The 18,084-nt window shown below is 48.6% G+C and overlaps 1 protein-coding gene across 1 annotated transcript in view; it reads left to right on the top strand.

Moving 5' to 3' along the window:
- The first annotated feature begins 5,862 nt into the window (after nt 1-5,862).
- The window catches only part of PRLHR (prolactin releasing hormone receptor), a 53,999-nt gene continuing 41,777 nt past the window's right edge, over nt 5,863-18,084 (top strand). Inside the window, exon 1 of the transcript XR_012132992.1 lies at nt 5,863-6,052. The gene's annotated coding sequence lies outside the window, so the exon portion shown is untranslated. The remainder of the gene's footprint in view (nt 6,053-18,084) is intronic.

Genomic DNA, 18,084 nt, shown 5'->3' on the forward strand with positions numbered 1-18,084 from the left:
CAGGATGGAGTAACCAGGCATGCAGTCCCTAAAAGTGCCATCCTTGATCACCGCCCTTCCCATTTCTCCACAGAGAAACATAGGTGCCCTCCCACCCCAGCCCTGGTCTTTACAGCCAGGGCCTCTGCTCCAAGAATTGGGTGCCCCTGCGTGGCTGTCGGTGTATCTCTTGAAGCTCTGGCTGACACTGTTTAATGAACTGCAAAACACTTCTAGTCTCAGCCCTCCTTCGGCTGACCATTTGTAAATTGCATTTGCCTTGGTGGCTGACAGAGTGAAAAATGCATTTCCAATCCCCAGGCAGCTGTAGATGTGTTTCTGTCGACCTACCAGGGACAACCTGATAGCCTGGGCCACTGTCCTCGGCGCTGAATCTCCCAGGCTTCAAGAGGACTGCAGACATTCTGGGAGAATGAGACCCAGGCCAGCCCCTGGAGACTGTTTAGGAACCCTTGCCCACACACACAGCAGGCTTCAGTGGTTGGGGATGGGCAGGGGCCAGGGTGGCCCTCTCATTACTGCCACAGTATATTTGGAAGCAGCCCCCACTGCCACTCTGGCCTCGCTGAGTCCTGAGCAGGACACTGAATGGCTGGCCTCAGTTTCTGTTCTCCAAGTGAGGCCATTTAGGGTAACAGCCCCATTTGCCCAGGCCTTGCTTTGTGCCAAGCCATGTGCAGGCACTTCTCACACAGTGTCATGTATCCTTAGTGGTGTGAGGTGGGCACCGCTGTTACCCCATCTTCCCTGAGGCTCAGCCCTAGGTTCTGACCACAGGGCTATCTGACTCCACAGGGGCTGCTGTTCATCCGGTGGCCCTGGGAAGCCAGCTGATAAATCCAGGTCTCCCTGCTTCTGCCCCAGGGCTGGCACCTCCTTGGCATTGTTTGTTCCATGCACCTGGGCACAGCTGGCACCTGGCATGGTGGCACTGGGGGACCCAGTTAATGTGTAGGGGTTATGCTGGAGAATGGTCTCGTCATCTGCCTCCTTCCACCTGATGAGACAGAGGAGTGTGGGAGCTGGCTCTGCGTGAGACGCTGTTGGGTTTACTTCCTGACTTTCAACACAAGGCGCTACTTAGGAGCAGGCAGGTCTCAGTGCTGCCACTTAGAGCAGTGTGACTGTGGTCCACTTGTCCCCCACCCAGACACTGGGGCTGGTATCGGGGTGGGGCTAGCAGGCCTGAGGAAAAGGAGAGCATCCATGGCTGTAGTGAGCTTAAACGACTTTCTTTAAAGGAAAGTGTTTACCACCCAGTAGAGCCAAGAAACAGCAGCAGTTAGTATCATGTGGTCCTGCCAAAGCCCAAGTTGCCTTTTGACTTGCCCATCCTCTAGATAAAATTAGATGCCTGTTTTCTTTTAACTCAACAAATAGCCACTGAGCAGCCTCCATGGATTATATTAGATGAACTCCATGGTAATTTTAAGCATCTACGTCTTGTTAGATCCATACCTAGCCTCTCTCCAAGGCTGCATCCCAGTGTGGAAAATCCTTGAGTAAAAACAGTAGCTTTCAAAGTTGAGTGTGTCCATTGTCATGCTGTGAGCTGAGCACCTTATATACATGATGGCATTTAACTCTCAAGACAGTTCCCCAAAGGAACTGCTAACATGTCAACCCCATTTCTCAGATGGGGTAAGTGGGGATCAGAGAAACTCAGTAACTTACCCAAAGTCCCTCAGCTACCAGAGGGGTGAAGCTGTGGTCCAACTTGAGTCTGTCCCTAAAGGCTGTGCTCTTGGTCCCCTGCCACAGTAAAGACCCCAGGGTGAGAACAGCGCTCTGGGCCACCTCGGCCTTTGAGGACACTTAATGGGAACCAATCATTTATCCTCCAAATGCTGCTCAGACTGACTGGCTCATTTGGCCACTGAAATGCTGTTAACTCTTCATGGCTACCTGGAAGTCTTGTTCAGGTCTAATCGGCCCTGCTGGGTGGTTAGAGATGTGATTAATAGAGAGGATGGGCTGGCCTGTAGCTGCTCTGTGGGTGGGCAGCCTGGGTCAGGAGGGACTCTGGAGGAGCAGGATAAGCAAGTGGTCCTAGGGCTTGGGGTGTTTGGGTCAGGAGCAGAGTGGGCTGCTCAGAAGCAGGGAGGATCGGGAGTGGGCAGCAGGGAACCCGGAAGGACCTGCTGAATGCATCGAGCAGTTGCCCCCATCTCAGGCAGCCCCCACAACTACCCCAGGAAGTTGGAGTCTGGTTATTCCCAGTTTTCAGATGAGGAGCTGGGGCTCCGAGAGGTACCCAGGGTCCCACAGCCGGCAGGTTGCAGGGCTGAGGTGGCCAGATCCAAATAAGAGCCCCAGTGGAATGATTCCCTCCCTACACTGTTGTCTCTGCTGGCTGTTCCCACCGCAAGGCAGTGGAGCCCAGAACGTGGCCAGGTTTCTTCCCAAAGACCACATGGGGCTGAAACTCTACCTGCCTGGCATGCATCTACTTTTTTGGCTAAAAGAGCTGTCAGAGCCTGGGACCCTTAGGTGCAGCTGAGATCCATCTGGCTACCAAAGTTCAGACCCTTACATCTGCCCGCCTCCCAACAAACCCAGGTCCGGTCATGGGCCCTCACCTCCTCTCAGTGAGCCAGCTCTTCTCAGAGCTGGGCCCTGGTTCTCTCCTGACATTCCTTTGGGGGGGGCGTTGGCCAGCTGCCTGCCCCTCTGTCTTCTCACTGGTAAGAAGAGGGGGTTCCTGAACTTTGCTGTGCGGAGCTATCACCCAGGGGACTTGGTTCTGATTCTGTAGTTCCAGAGTGGGGCTCAGAAGCCAGCATTTCAGTCGCACCCTGCAGGTGACTTGGATGCGTGTGGGGACACAGGTAGGACTGGGTCTAAGGGGCTAATTTCTTAAGACCTCTTTTAACTTCTCTCATCCAGGGCTAAAATTAGAATCCCAAATTTAGCTGACTTTTTCGGTTAATTCTGTCACTGTGCCATGGGACACTGATGGGGACACTCAGTGGACCCTACCTTCCCTCTATAGGTTCACATACAGAGTCCTTGGCGGTAGCTGGGAGGAACTGAGCACTTCAATGGGGGCCCAACACACAGGGTACACATTCTATTTCCTGGAATCCCCCTGAGGGTTCTCAGCTTCCCCGGACAGGAGTCCTGACAGGGCCCTGGCCAGGGTCCCTCTTCTCCTGCCAGCCCTGTGAGCCCCTGCTGCAGCTCAGTGTGCAGCCCCCACATCTTGGTGGCTGCTCAGCCCTGGGAGCCGCTTGTCTGCTGGCCCAGTTAGGGTGGAGAGATCACCCAGCTAGCTGGAGATGGGATGGGAGGGGAGGCCTTTGGAATGGAGCTCCCCAGAGCCCTCTGTAGTCAAGGGCTTTATTAGTATAGATTAATGGGCATAAACAGGATTCTTGATTTCCTCAAAGAAATGCATTTTGAATGGGTACTCTGGCAACCAGGCCTGGTTCCATTCATTATCCAGGGGAAGGAGATGGAGCCTGGTAGTTTCTCTGTTCTTGCCCTTGTACTTCTCAGTCTGTGAGTTTGGGGTTGGGGAGAGCAGTGAGTGACATGAAGAGGGGTGTCATTCAAGCAGCTCCATCGGCCTCTTGGTATGAGGCCAGGCCCGGAGGGGAAATAAGGCAGGTCTGGTGGACTCTTAGGCCCTGAGTTCTGGGCCAGTGGGCTCATCACCAGGGGCCTCAAATGCCATCAGCAGTGGTTTGGACATTGGGGAACAACATGGGGATTGTCTACAGAGCATAGACCCAGGACGTGTCCTGCTGAGAGGATCTGAGGCTGCCTGGCATGGGATGGGGGGGGGCACCATCTGGGAGGCAGGATGCTGTGGGCAGAGCTGCCTCCACCCTGCCTGTTCTTGGGGCTCCCCATTGTGACGCTCCAGAGAGATGAGTAGAGCAGGAGCTAGGGAGCATAGACAGCATCCTGCAGATGCCGTGCAGGAACAGGAGCGCAGGAAAGGGGACCTCTGGCAAGCAGAGCCTGGGCGGGCACAAAGCCACACTGCCAGCTGCTTAGGATTCTCTCTGCAGACACACTGATGACCCATAAATGACACCAGACCGGTCACTGGGGCAGGTGGACTTTCCGTCCTCCCATGCCTGCATTGCTTGAGCACCATGCTGCACTCTCTCTGCATGCGTGATCCGCTTCATCCTCCCAGTAGCTCTGTGAGCCTCGGAGAGGTTAGCCCACAGTAGCACAGCAATTCTTTGCTGAGTGTCTCTTTCGTGCCAGAGGGAGTCCTAAATCTTCCGAGCATATGACTGGGACTGGGGCATTGGCTGTGTCCCGCCCCTCTGAGCTCATCCCTGGGGAGGCTGACAGGTTTACCATCTTTTCAGGAGTTCTTTTGGAGGTGCCTTACACACTTCTACGCCTCATTAAACAGTGGGTCGGCTCATACTGAGCACGGTTTAAATGTGCCTTAACACCTCTGAGTCGCCACTCAGAACAGATTGTTACAGAGGGATGAACTACATGCCTGGGAGAGCAGTGCCGCCAGAACAGGAGCCGCTAGCACGTGTGGCTATTCATTTGGAATTAAATTAAACATTCAGCTCTCAGGTGCACCAGCCGCATTTCAGGTGGTCAGTAGGCCCACGTGGCTTCCATTCCTGCAGCAGGTTCTCTGGCAGCACTGCTCCGCAGCCCCAGGGCTGAGGTGAACACGCAGGGTCAGGGGCTGCCTCCAGGCCAGGTGCTGGTGGTCTCATTAGTCCTGTCTTAGGTCTGTTGTCCAGCCCCAGCCATCATCACTTCGGTTCCAGTTGGGGAATCGAGGTGCTGAGAGGCCTCCTGGTCAATCTGGCTTCTCCTGGGACCACTGTCCCATGGGGCCATTGGCTGCTAGCTCAGGTGTGAATGAAGTGGTGCTTTGACTTCCATCTGCTCTTATTTGGAGAATGGCTCCCTGGGTGGGGGGCCCATGGGAAAGAAGAGCAGGGCAGGACCTCGGAACTCCAGGGTTCCAACTGGAATGCCATTGTCCTAGTGCCAGGACCTCCTTCCAGCTTGTAACGTGGGGCAACTGACCTTGTGAGAATTCTTAAACGATGCAGCACACACGCATTCCCCAATTGAGACCTTCAGCAGGGCTGCCAATGAGTCACTAGCGACACCAGAACAACCCATAATTCCCCAGTCAGCCTGCAGCTGCCCGTGCTTCTCTGGGGGACCTTCTGCATGCCCAGGGTTGGCTCTTTCCTAGGTGACTGGTGGGAGTCGGGCCTGGACATCAGAGCTGGGAGGCCTCTCAGAATCCCACTGGCTGGATAGGAGTAGCTCCTACAAGGATTTTCATTCCTTGTCTTGGGTCAGGTTCCCTAGAAGCAGGGCCTGATATGAGGACTCTGTGTTGCCGGGGGTGGTGTCCAGGAAAAAGCTTGCAGGGAGCAAGAGAAGCAGGAGAGGGTAGGGGAAGGACCCCAGCAAAAATGTGCTTTGGTGTAAGTCTGGCTTCCACTTGATCCCACAGAGCTCTGGAGTGTGTGGTCCCACAGAGTCGTCCTACCTGAGGCACTGGGGTTGGCCTTTTGTACCCATATTAGTCACTCCACTGCCCCTGCCTGGAGGGGAGCATAACTCCCAGGGCCTTATTTAGTGAGGCAGCTCCCCTCTCTGAGGGCAACTGGATGGAGCACTGTGGGGTGGGTCACCAGCCTGGGAAAGGGGATCTGGAGAGTGACACCAGCATCTATGGCATCCCCTAACTGTACATCCTGCCACAGGTATTTTGGGGAAACCCAGGAGGGGTTTCCCAGGTGATCATAATCAGACTTGAGCCTGCTGGGCACTGGGGAGTCTCCTGGGCATGCGATGCCTCTGTGGAGTGTCATGGCCTCTATCACATAGCAGCTGTTTCTCTTTTAGGACCCACCTGGGCCCTCCTGGTGCCTAATGGGTGCTGGGCTCTTTGAAGAACTATGAAGAGCATCCTTCTCTGCGTTGGTGTTTCATCTTGTCACCTGGGCCCTCAAGGAGCATGGTGTGGGCTGGCATGTTTCAGGGGCCTTCAGGAGCTGCCTATGGCATAGCCTCTGTGGGGACCCCCTCAGTGGTCAGATGGGTGAGTAAATACATGGGTGTGTGCATGAGTATGCGCACATATATTTCTTACATGGATACTAAGGATTATATTTTTAAGAAGAACATCTCATACAGATGGACTCCTGCCTGTAGTCCAAAGAACAGGCTCTCTTACAGATGAGGAAACTGACGCCCAGCAGGGAAAGTACCTAGCCCAGGACCACACAACAGCCTAGTGACAGGATCAGGCTTCCTTGTTCCTTGTCTAGAGTGGTTCTCTGGAACTCAAGGTAGAAAATTATCTGAAGTTTGAGTTGTGACCTGGACTGGGGAAATTCCAGATTTGTTAAGGATGCAGAACATTGACACTGGAGAAAGTGGAGTAAATTGATGGGCAGCCATCAGTTTCTACTGCTCAGCAGATAGAAGGCAGGGACACATACCAACTGTTGAAGAGATGAGGCGAGGCCCCCTGCTTGCAGATGTGTGGGGGTTAAACACCGTGTCTCCAGTAAGGTTGCTATATGTCTTTTATTTTCTATTCAGTCTTTTGTATAGAATCATTCACATGGTTCTAAGATTTAAAAATGTGAAAACAAATTAAAAAGGAGTGAAAATTCTCAATCTTACACCTACTTCTCCTCTTGCCAGAGTCTCCCCACCTTTCCTTCGTCTACTGATAACTAACAATGTTAATTAGCTTCTTCTGTCCCTTTTATAGTAAGGATATGCAAATACAAGCAAATATAAATGTATATTCTAATTCAATCCCCTCTACACATTGTCCTTCACCTTGCTTGGACATTTTCTCCTTACAGTGCAAAGAGCACACCCTCATTCTTTTCACAGCTGCATAGTATTCCATTGTATTGCTGCATTCAGCTGGTCCCCTATACGTGAATATTGGGTACTTCTAATCTTTGCCTGATATACACCCCCTGCAATGAAAATCCTATGTGTCTTCCATTTGGAACACCAACAGGTCTATCTCTAAGATTAATTCCCAGAAGTGAAATCAATGAATAAAATGGTATGTGCATTTAAAATTTGGCTTGCTATTGCCAAATAGCCCTCTTTAGAAGGGTCCAACTTAGACTCCTGCCTATGTGTGTCTGAGAGCCACAGTCCCATAATAGAATATGCTACTAACTTTCTGGGTTATTTCCAATCAGATAAGTAAACTATGGTATCTCAGTATATTTTAATTTGCTTTTCTCTAAGGTTGATGGATCTGAGCACCTTTTCACCTGTTTAGGAGACATTTATGTTTTCTTCATTTAACTAGCCCTGTCTTTTTCATGGTACTGGATTAAGGTTCCCTTTCTTCTTTTTATTTGGAAAAAAATACAGGAAATTATAGAGAAAAGTTCAGTCAAGGCTCTAGGGCAGTGCTGTCCAGTAGAACTTTATGTGAAGATGGGAGTATTCTACATCTATCTGCACTGTCCAACATGGTGACCACTGGCCATGTGTAGCTTTTGAGCCCTTGAAATGTGGTTAGTGCAACTGAAGAACTGAATTTTTATTTAATTTTAGTGAATCTTAATATACAAGTCAATAGCCACATGTGGCTAGTGGCTACTGTATTGGACAGCACAGCACTAGAAGCGATAAAACTACTTAGAGCCGGAGGGTCCTGTGCTCTGGGAGACTGAACCATTCTTAATATTTCAAGACCCTGTTGGACACAACCTGTTTGTACCCAGTAAGGCTGAGGTCCTATCAGTTCAGTGGCTTTGCACAGAATGGTAGGGGGCAATGGAGTTAGTAGCCAGGTTCAAATTCAGGCCCCACTTCTTCCTACCAGTGTAACTTGGACATATTACTTGGCCACTCTGACCAGATTTCCTCATGTTTAAAGGGAGAGTGTTACTAGCATCCAACAAAAAGTGTTGTTTTGAGAATTAAAATAAATAATTTGGTAAAGTGCTCTTGAACCCTGGAAGGGGCCAGGCTCACAGGAAGTACAGACAAACCTTTCCAGGCTTGTCCTGACAACGGTTTAGCTAACAGGACTCTCAGGGCTCCAGGCACCTTGTGGCTATTCCGATCCTTACTCCTCCCTACAACCCGAAGGCTTAGCTACTGTCCTTGGCCCCACGTGGCAGATAGGCACAAAGAGAAATAGGCACACAACTCCCTCCCACTCCCAGCAGCCTCTCTCTCACCCTGGCTGCCCTCTGATCTTTGTCCAGACAGGGCCCTCCTCTCCAACCTGCTCATGGACCTGAGAGTAGGTGAAGAAGTAAGTGGTCAGTGAGGGCTGGTCCCGCCTGTGTCCCCACTGCTGCTGACCACACTCCTGGTTGGGTACCATTAGCCTGCAGTCTGCAGGACAGCTTCTCAGACTGTTACCCTCCAGTAAGTAACCCCATGAAATATGGTGAGGAAGGACGCTTGCTAATTAATGGGTTGTTTTGTAAGGGATACATCTCACTGGCTGATGGCTTGTTGTGACAGTCAGCAGCAGGTGACAGAAATCAGGTGCCACTGAGAGCATCTGCCACAGCTTGTAGTTCCTCGGTCCTCAGGAGAGCGAAAAGGGAGGGAGAGGATGGAGAAATAAATAAATAAGTGCCTCCAGATAAGCCTCGGAGGTCGCAGGGCTGTGGAGCACTGAGGGCCCTGGCTGCGTATTCGCGTTGTTGAGGGAGCTTGGACCTCAGCCAGCTCGGGATATCAGACCTTCTGGGGCTAGCACCAGGGCACGGATCACTTTAAAAACTCCTCAGGTGATCCTTTTTCCTTCTCTCCCCTGCTCCCCGCATTATTGAGATAGAATTAACATATAACACCGTGTAAGTTTCAGGAGTACAGTGTGATGATTTGATGCACGTACCTATTGCAAAGTGATTACACACACAGTAAGATCTGTAACACATCCATCACCCGCATAGGTACTATTTGTTGTTGTGGAAGTGAGGACACTCAAGACCTCGTTAACTACAGTCACCATGCCACACACCAGATCCCCTTTCCCCCACCCCTACACGTCTCTGGCATCCACCACTCTGTACTCTCAGTTTCTATGAATTTGGCTTTTTCAGAATCCACATATAAGTGTCATGCAGTATCTTTCTCTGACTTAATTCACTTAGCATAATACCCTCAGGTTTTATTCATGTTGTTACAAAAGCAGGATTTCCTGCATTTTTATGGCTGAATAATATTTCATTCTATCTATATATGTACGCACGTATGTGTTTGCACATATGTCACATTTTCTTTATTAATTCATCCATCAGCAGACACTCAGATCGTTTCCATGTCTTGGCTATTGTGAATAATGTTGAGGGAACATGGGGATGCAGATGTTTCTTTGAGGTCATGGTTTCACGATTCTAATGTGTAGTCAAGGCTGAAAACCATTGCTGTAAATTAGCACTTCTCAAACTTGAAGAGCAGTTGGAATACCCTGGAGATTTTGTTTAAAATGCTGATTCTGAGTCAGTGAGTCTGGAGGGGCACTAGAATTTAATTCTAAGAAAACTCACCAATCAATTTGCCAAATGACCAATTTGTCTGCATAATCAGAGTTTCTGTTTGTTTTGGCAAATGCAATACTTAGTAATGGATTAGAGGAAAGCTCACTTTTGCTTAAGACAATTCATCAGCAGAAAGCCAATTACCAGCATTTCATTTGAGAATTTTAGCATTTATGTTAATTTTCCATGTAAGATATTTTCAATTCCTTTGGATGATTTTATATTTGGCAAAATGATTCTCAGTAAATGGACTGCTTTTGATGTCCACAGTGAAGTCTCTTGCCAGCCCTGGAGAGATGAACCATATAGGTAGGTCTTTGGGTGAGCTCCCTGACTGTCCCAGAGATCCCCAAATTTATCAGGCTCTGCCTTCACTTCTTATTTAGTTGGAGATTCTGCTACTAAAATTGTTTGAAAACTAGATCTTTTTATCTAAAAGCTGCATTTGGCAGTTGAGGAACACAAGGTTCAGAGAAGTTAAGCAACTTGCCCAATGCTGCACAGCCAGGCTATCAGACCAGGAGATGTTGTGGGCTCTGTGTGGTCAGCTAGCCAGCAGACCCCTGCCTGTGGCTCAGCAGCCCCTGATGCACTGGGATCTCCTTCCTGGGGAGATCATTCAGCCTCACACAGACTGCCCAGAAGAAGCCCAGGTCGGGCTGGGAGTTGGACACAGTGCCCCCATTCCCCTATCCCCTAGTAGGGGAATCTGAGGATTCCCCTGCCCCATCTCCCTCCCTTGACAGTGGCAGGAAAGGAGGTCAAAGGCCATTTCTTGAGACCCATTGAGTCATCAGAGGCCAGAGAACAGATACCCAATCCTGCTGTTCCTGCTGCCGGTTCCCTAAAGGACACCTTCCTGCTGACGAAGGACCAGGTGCTGGCGCAGGGCGGCAGTGGCACATCCAGGCTGCATTAAAGGAGCATCATCAGGAGCCCAGGGGACAGCAGCTCACCTGGAGAAGCTCTCTCCCCTGTGGGGCTGGGCTGCATCGCTGCATGGTGGGGGTAGCCTGGTTAGCAGGGGAGGGGCCGCTGCAGTGACCACCCAGGAAACCAGGAGAAGGATGAGGTCTCACAGCCTTCGTGGGGCTCCTGAAGGTATCTGGAGCTACTTGTGACCTGGGGGGAAGGTACTTGACCCAAGATCAGCCCACTGGAGACTTGGGGAGCAGGACACACCTTTAGGAGGTCCTCTGGTCCAGACCTCTGCTTTTGGGCAGGCTGGTAGCTTTCATGTCAATTCCAGAGACGACCCAGTTGAGCCCTGAGGTTGGTCAGGATTGGAGGGAGACAGACCTGAACCTGGTCTTCAGCCTTTTGGTTCTGGTGAGGGACTGGGGCTGGACTGGTGCCTCGGGGAGTCCTTCACATCTTGATGTCCCTTCCCTCCCTGTCCCCTGGTCTTCAGTGGACAGGAGAGTGAGGAATAGGCTGCATGGAGCAGGTGTCAGAGGCTTAAAAAGCGAGGAAATTGGAGTGGAAATTATCAGGTTTTTGGCGATGAAGCAGCCTCTGGGGTGTGGGCTGGGCTTCACTCAAAGGCTGAACGTAGACCCAGGGTTGGGACATCCCTGGAGATGGACTTCAGCCGAGGGCCCCCAGCTTCCTCCTAGGGAGGAGGCAGGGCCAAGCGTGGTCCGGGGCCAGCTGTGGGGACCTCTCCGGCAGGCGCCCTGTCTGGGCAGGAGGCTCACAGTGGTGTACAGAGACCCACAACCGGCAGGTCGGCCTGTGCCCTCTGACAGCTGATGAGTGTGGGAACTGCCCCCTCCCATGACCACTGACCCCATCAAAGTGTCAGATGTGCATGTTAGAGTGGAGTTTACTGCAGAGGCTGTTCATTCCCTCCCTGGTGAGCTGCCCTCCCTGGGCCCCCACACACCTGGAGCCTTCCCCACAGGTCTGGGCTACTGTATCACATGAGAGCAGGTGCACTGGGTTCAAAGCCCACTGCCGCCACTTCCCCTCTGGGCAGTTCCCTTGAGCTCTCTGCATCCCCTTTTACTCATTTGTGGAGGGAGACAGGACGTGCCACACTGAGATGGATAGAGTATTAAGTGACACGGTCTGTGTAAGAGGCTCAGGATGATGCCAGGTGCTGTCCAGTCGCTGTCGGGTGGCTGGTTCTTCATCATTGTGCTCTCTTTGGGAATTGGGAGGAAGGGGGACCTGGGGAGTGGGGGATGGAAAAGGTTGGGGGCTGCAAGAGGGAGGGACTCAGCTGGAGAGGGGCAGTGCCCAGCAGGGCAGTAGGGGAACTCATCACAGTTTTCCAAGGCCAGCACTTCCTTTCTGTCTTGGGGACCCCCTCCAGAGGCTGCAGGGCCCCTGTTCCCAGCCGGTGCCAGGCACAGGCACAGGCACAGGCACCAAGGCTTTGATAGCCTGTGGGTTGGGGAGCTCAGTGGTCCCACCTCAGCACCCAGCTGATGTTGTGAACAGCTCCAGTGAGGGAGCTGAGCCTGTTGTCCTCTAATTGGAAGCAGAATTTTTCTATTTTAGAGAAAACTGTGCTGGGGAGGCGGTGGTGGGGAACTGAAATCAGCCAGCCTGGGCCTGGGCTGTGGGTGAGGTGCGGGGGACAGATGCTTTCCCAGCTCTAATTTGAAAAATTGAGCTGAAAAACAGTCCGACCGCCCGTCTGACTCAGTGCCATTATTCCTTGTCACATTGAAAACGCACTAACCTCTGCCTGGCAAGTTCCTATGGCAGCATCTTGAGAATGGTACGAGTGTCGGGAGAGGCGAGAAGCAAGCTCCCAGAAGAACTGCCTGCTCCTGAGCACCTGGAGAATGTAGCTCAGCCCACGGGGAGGAGGCTGTGGTCCCGCGTGGGGATGGGAGCACCCCCAGGGCCTTGGCCTCTGTGCCGGCAGGGCTGCTGGAGATGTGGGCTCTGCGGCACAGGACTGGCAGGGAGGCTGGGTGTGGCCATTCCCCGGTCTCACCTCAGCCAGGCTCAGGATGCTGCAGGCCTCTCCCTGCCACACCAGAGAGGTCAGCTGTGTCCTCAACTTTGGGAGTTACAGGACTAGATGGAAATTTGAACTTGTTCTGCTGGTAGCTTGCCGATTTAAGCCTTTAAGACACTGGCAAACCAAACCAAACAGGCCCAGTTTGGCCTGCAGCCCAGCAGGTTCTGAGCTAGACTGTCAAGGTTGCTGGTCAGATGGGCCAGGCTGGGCTTGAGAAGGATAAAGTTGCTGAAGAGAGACAGGGTTTGGGGGTGCTACTGGTATCTAGAGGGCAGGGGCCCTAGGTGTTGCCAACAATCCCCCAATGCACAGGACAGTCCCCACAACAAAGAATTAGGTGGCCCCAAGTGTCAGCAGAGCCAAAGGTGAGAGCCCTGGTGTGTGCTCGGTTGGATGGTTCCTGTTCAGGGCTGTCCTGTTCACTGTTGGACACATACACTCTCACACACACACACACACACACACTCTCACAGACTCACATGCATGCACACTCACACATGCACTTTGAACTTGAAGTTAGGCAACAGGGGACTGGCTCCCAGTGCCAGCTCCCTCTTTATTTGAAATACATTCAGGCCTGTTGCAAGCTGCCTGCTCCTTGTTAAGAAGGCACTTCTTGGATCGAAGATATTTCTACAAATGTAGCCCCTCCCTGCCTGTCCCAGGCTCTCTGGGAGAAAAGTGCAGCCTAAATATTGGCCATTATCATGGTAATAAGACTACCAGGAGATTGTATTTAAAATGTTTTATTGAAAGTGTGCTCAATAGGGCTCTTCAAGAGATGAACAAACTCTTTTTATTTATTCTGAAAGCTTCCCATTTGAAACCCAATTTCCTTGCCCCTCCCTGCTCCCCGCCAGGATAATGGCGCCTTGGCACTCTGAGAGGGGAGGGCACAAAGGCAGGTCACAGGCCCGGCTGTCTCAGGCTTAGAGTCCTTAACAGCTCCCAGAGCTACTTAATCATGAACCAGCTTGCTCAGGAGTGTGTCTGCCATTTATTATTTGATTAGTCTCTACAGGGGCAACTTCATTTGCCTTTCCCTGGCACGTACTCCAGCCAGCCAGTTTGAGAAATTATGTCTCTGGACCTGTTATAATAAGACAATTATTCCTGCTGCGTCCCACGTCATGGCAGTAAGTCCTGAGCTTGGTCACAGCCTTAATTTCAATCTGGGCTGAGAGTGCATGGAAATTTTGAGAAGCTGTAGCTTTCAGATGACCAGTGCACAGAGGAAAAACTCAGGCAGGGCTCTGACACTGGGGGTGATATTCCCCTTGCTAGCTCGCATTCTCTGGGGACACGGAACAGTATATGGCAAATCCATGGGCTTTGAAGCCCAAATGATGGGACTGGAATCTCAGTTCTGCCCTAAGTGTGTGGCCCTAGGAAAATGATTTAACCTGTTTGGGCCCCGGCTTCCTCATCTGTAAATGGGTGTAATTACAAGACTCCTGCAGCTCATTGGCTGTTTATCGGCCGTGCAACATCTCTTCTCCCTCTTTTGGAAACAGCTCCTTGATTTCCTTCTGGGGAATTGACTTTTCCACCAGGTGCATTAGCAGAGGGGAAAAAACCAAGGGCCTGCCCTCCCCTGGCCAGAGTGATCATGTGACCAAACTGGGCCAATCTAAGTGACACCAAGTGGGGACACAGTTAGAATGATCAGCGATCCTCATCCTGGCAGGCTAGCCCTTTTGAGACTCTTGAGAGATGCCGTTCTTAAGATCCTCAGACCTGCCCAGGTCCAGGTTCCGTGGTTCTCTTGTCACTTGCCTGAGCTAACCAATCTTCTTCCCATAGAAGCCTCTTTGCTCACATCTCCAGACAGGTTCTCTTGCTTGTAAGCAAAGACCCCAAGTTACCCACAGGCTTGACAGACGAGAGAGCAGATCTCTCAGTATAACTGAGCACCTGCCTCAGAGTCTGGCATACATGGATACTCAGCCAAGGTTGCTCTTCCCCAATCTCTGCCCAAGGGAGGAGAGTTTATTATTTATTTATTAATTTTTATTATTTTTATTTTGGTATCATTAATATACAATTACATGAGCAACATCATGGTTACTAGATGCCCCCCCATTATCAAGTCCCCACCACGCACCCCATTACAGTCACTGTCCATCAGTGTACTAAGATGCTGCAGAATCACTACTTCTCTTCTCTGTGCTGTACTACCTTCCCCGTGCCCCACCCCCACACTACATGTGCTAATTGAAATTTTTCCCCTTATCCCTCCCTTCCCACCCATCCTCCCCAGTCCCTTTCCCTTTGGTAACTATTAGTCCATTCTTGGGTTCTGTGAGTCTGCTGCTGTTTTGTTCCTTCAGTTTTTCTTTGTTCTTATACTCCACAGATGAGTGAAATCATTTGATACTTGTCTTTCTCTGCCTGGCTTATTTCACTGAGCATAATACCCTCTAGCTCCATCCATGTTGTTACAAATGGTAGGATTTGTTTTCTTCTTATGGCTGAATAATATTCCATTGTGTATATGTACCTCATCTTCTTTATCCATTCATCTACTCATGCACACATAGGTTGCTTCCATTTCTTGGCTATTGTAAATAGTGCTGCGATAAACATAGGGGTGCATATGTCTTTTTCAAACTGGACTCCTGCATTCTCATGGTAAATTCCTAGAAGTGGAATTCCTGGGTCAAATGGTATTTTTATTTTGAGCTTTTTGAGGAACCTCCTTATTGCTTTCCACAATGGTTGAACTAATTTACATTCCCACCAGCAGTGTAGAAGGGTTCCCCTTTCTCCACATTCTCACCAACATTTGTTGTTGTTTGTCTTTTGGATGCTGGCCATCCTAACTGGTGTGAGGTGATATCTCATTGTGGTTTTAATTTGCATTTCGCTTATGACTAGTGATTTGGAGCATGTTTTCATGTGCCTGTTGGCCATCTGAATTTCTTCGTTGGAGAAGTGTCTGTTCAGGTCCTCTTCCCATTTCTTAATTGGTTATTTGCATTTTGTTTGTTGAGGTGTGTGAGCTCTTTGTATATTTTGCTTGTCAACCTGTTTTTGGATGTGTCATTTATGAATGTATTCTCCCATACTGTAGGATGCCTTTTTGTTCTACTGATGGTGTCCTTTGCTGTACAGAAGCTTTTTAGTTTGATATAGTCTCACTTGTTCATTTTTGCTTTTGTTTCCCTTGCCCTTGGAGATATGTTCATGAATAAGTTGTTCATGTTTATATTCAGGAGAGTTTTGCCTATGTTTTCTTCTGAGAGTTTTATGGTTCCATGACTTACATTCAGTTCTTTGATCCATTTCGAGTTTACTTTTGTGCATGGAGTTAGACAGTGATCCAGTTTCATTCTCTTAGATGTAGCTGTCCAGTTTTGCCCACACCAGCTGTTGAAGAGGCTGTCATTTCCCCATTGTATATCCATGGCTCCTTTATCGTATATTAACTGATGATATATACTTGGGTTAATATCTGGACTTTCTATTCTGTTCCACTGGTCTATGGGTCTGTTCTTGTGTCAGTACCAAATTGTCTTGATTACTGTGGCTTTGTAGTAGAGCTTGAAGTTGGGAAGTGAGATTGCCCCTGCTTTATTCTTCCTTCTCAGGATTGCTTTCGCTATTCGGAGTTTTTGTGGTTCCATATGAATTTTAGAACTATTTGTTCCAGTTTGTTGAAGAATGCTGTTAGTATTTTGATAGGGATTGAATTGAATCTGTACATTGCTTTAGGCAGGATGGCCATTTTGACAATATTAATTCTTCCTATCCATGAGCATGGGATGTGTTTCCATTTATTGGTATCTTCTTTAGTTTCTCTTAAGAGTGTCTTGTAGTTTTCAGGGTATAGGTCTTTTACTTCCTTGGTTAGGTTTGTTCCTAGATATTTTATTCTTTTTGATGCAATTGTGAATGGAATTGTTTTCCTGATTTCCCTTTCTGCTAGTTCATCATTAGTTTATAGGAATGCAACAGATTTCTGTGTATTAATTTTGTATCCTGCAACTTTGCTGAATTTAGATATTAGTTCTAGTAGTTTTGGAGTGGAGTCTTTAGGGTTTTTTTATGTATAATATCATGAATATGCAAACAGAGACACTTTGACTTCTTCCTTGCCAATCTGGAAGCCTTTTATTTCTTTGTGTTACCTGATTGCTGTGCTAGGACCTCCATTACTATGTTGAATAAAAGTGGGGAGAGTCAGCATCCTTGTCTTGTTCCAATCTTAGGGGAAAAGCTTTCAGCTTCTCACTGTTAACTATGATGTTGGCTGTGGGTTTGTCATATATGGCCTTTATTATATTGAGGTACTTGCCCTCTATACCCATTTTATTGAGAGTTTTTATCATGAATGGATGTTGAATTTTGTCAAATGTTTTTTCAGCATCTATGGAGATGATCATGTGGTTTTTGCCCTTATTTTTGTTAATGTGGTGGATGATGTTGATGGATTTTCAAATGCTCTGCCATCCTTGCTTCCCTGAGATGAATCCCACTTGATCATGGTGTATGATCCTCTTGATCTGTTTTTGAATTTGGTTTGCTAATATTTTGTTGAGTATTTTTGCATCTATGTTCATCAGGGATATTGGTTTGTAGTTTTCTTTTTTTGTGGTGTCATTGCCTGGTTTTGGTATTAGAGTGATGCTGGCTTCATAGAATGATTTGGAAGTATTCCCTTCTCTTCTAGTTTTTGGAAAACTTTAAGGAGAATGGGTATTATGTCTTCTCTGTGTGTCTGATAAAATTCAGTGATGAATCCGTCTGGTCTGTGGTTTTTGTTCTTGGGTAGTTTTTTGATTACCAATTCAATTTCATTGCTGGTAATTGGTCTGTTTAGATTTTCTGTTTCTTCTTGGGTCAGTCTTGGAAGGTTGTATTTTTCTAGAAAGTTTTCCATGTCTTCTAGTTTATCCAGCTTGTTAACATACAGATTTTCATAGTATTCTCTAAAAATTCTTTGTTTTCCTGTGGTGTCTGTCATGATTTTTCCTTTCTCATTTCTGATTCTGTTTGTGTATGTAGATTCTCTTTTTTCTTAATAAGTCTGGCTAGGGGTTTATTTATTTTATTTTATCAAGGAATCAGCCCTTGGTTTCATTTATTTTTTCTATTGTTTTATTCTCCTCAATTTTATTTATTTCTTCTCTGGTCTTTATTATGGCTGTCCTTCTGCTGACTTTGGGTCTCCTTTGTTCTTCTTTTACCAGTTTCAATAATTGTGACTTTAGACTATTCATTTGGGATTGTTCTTCCTTCTTTAAATAGGCCTGGATTGCTATATACTTTCCTCTTAGAACTGCCTTCACATCCCACAGAAGTTGGGGCATTGTGCTGTTGTCATTTGTGTCCATGTATTGCTTGATCTCTGTTTTAATTTGATCATTGATCCATTGATTATTTAGGAGCATGTTGTTAAGGCTCCATGTGTTTGTGAGCCTTTTTGTCTTCTTTGTACAGTTTATTTCTAGTTTTATACCTTTGTGATTTAAGAAGTTGGTTGGTAGAATTTCAATCTTTTTGAATTTACTGAGGTCTTTTTGTGGCCTAGTGTGTGTTCTATTCTGGAAAATGTTCAATGTGCACTTGAGAAGAATGTGTATCCTGCTGCTTTTGGATGTAGAGTTC

The sequence above is a fragment of the Manis javanica genome, chromosome 7 (genome assembly GCF_040802235.1).
Source record: "Manis javanica isolate MJ-LG chromosome 7, MJ_LKY, whole genome shotgun sequence".
In the NCBI taxonomy this organism is placed as follows: domain Eukaryota; kingdom Metazoa; phylum Chordata; class Mammalia; order Pholidota; family Manidae; genus Manis; species Manis javanica.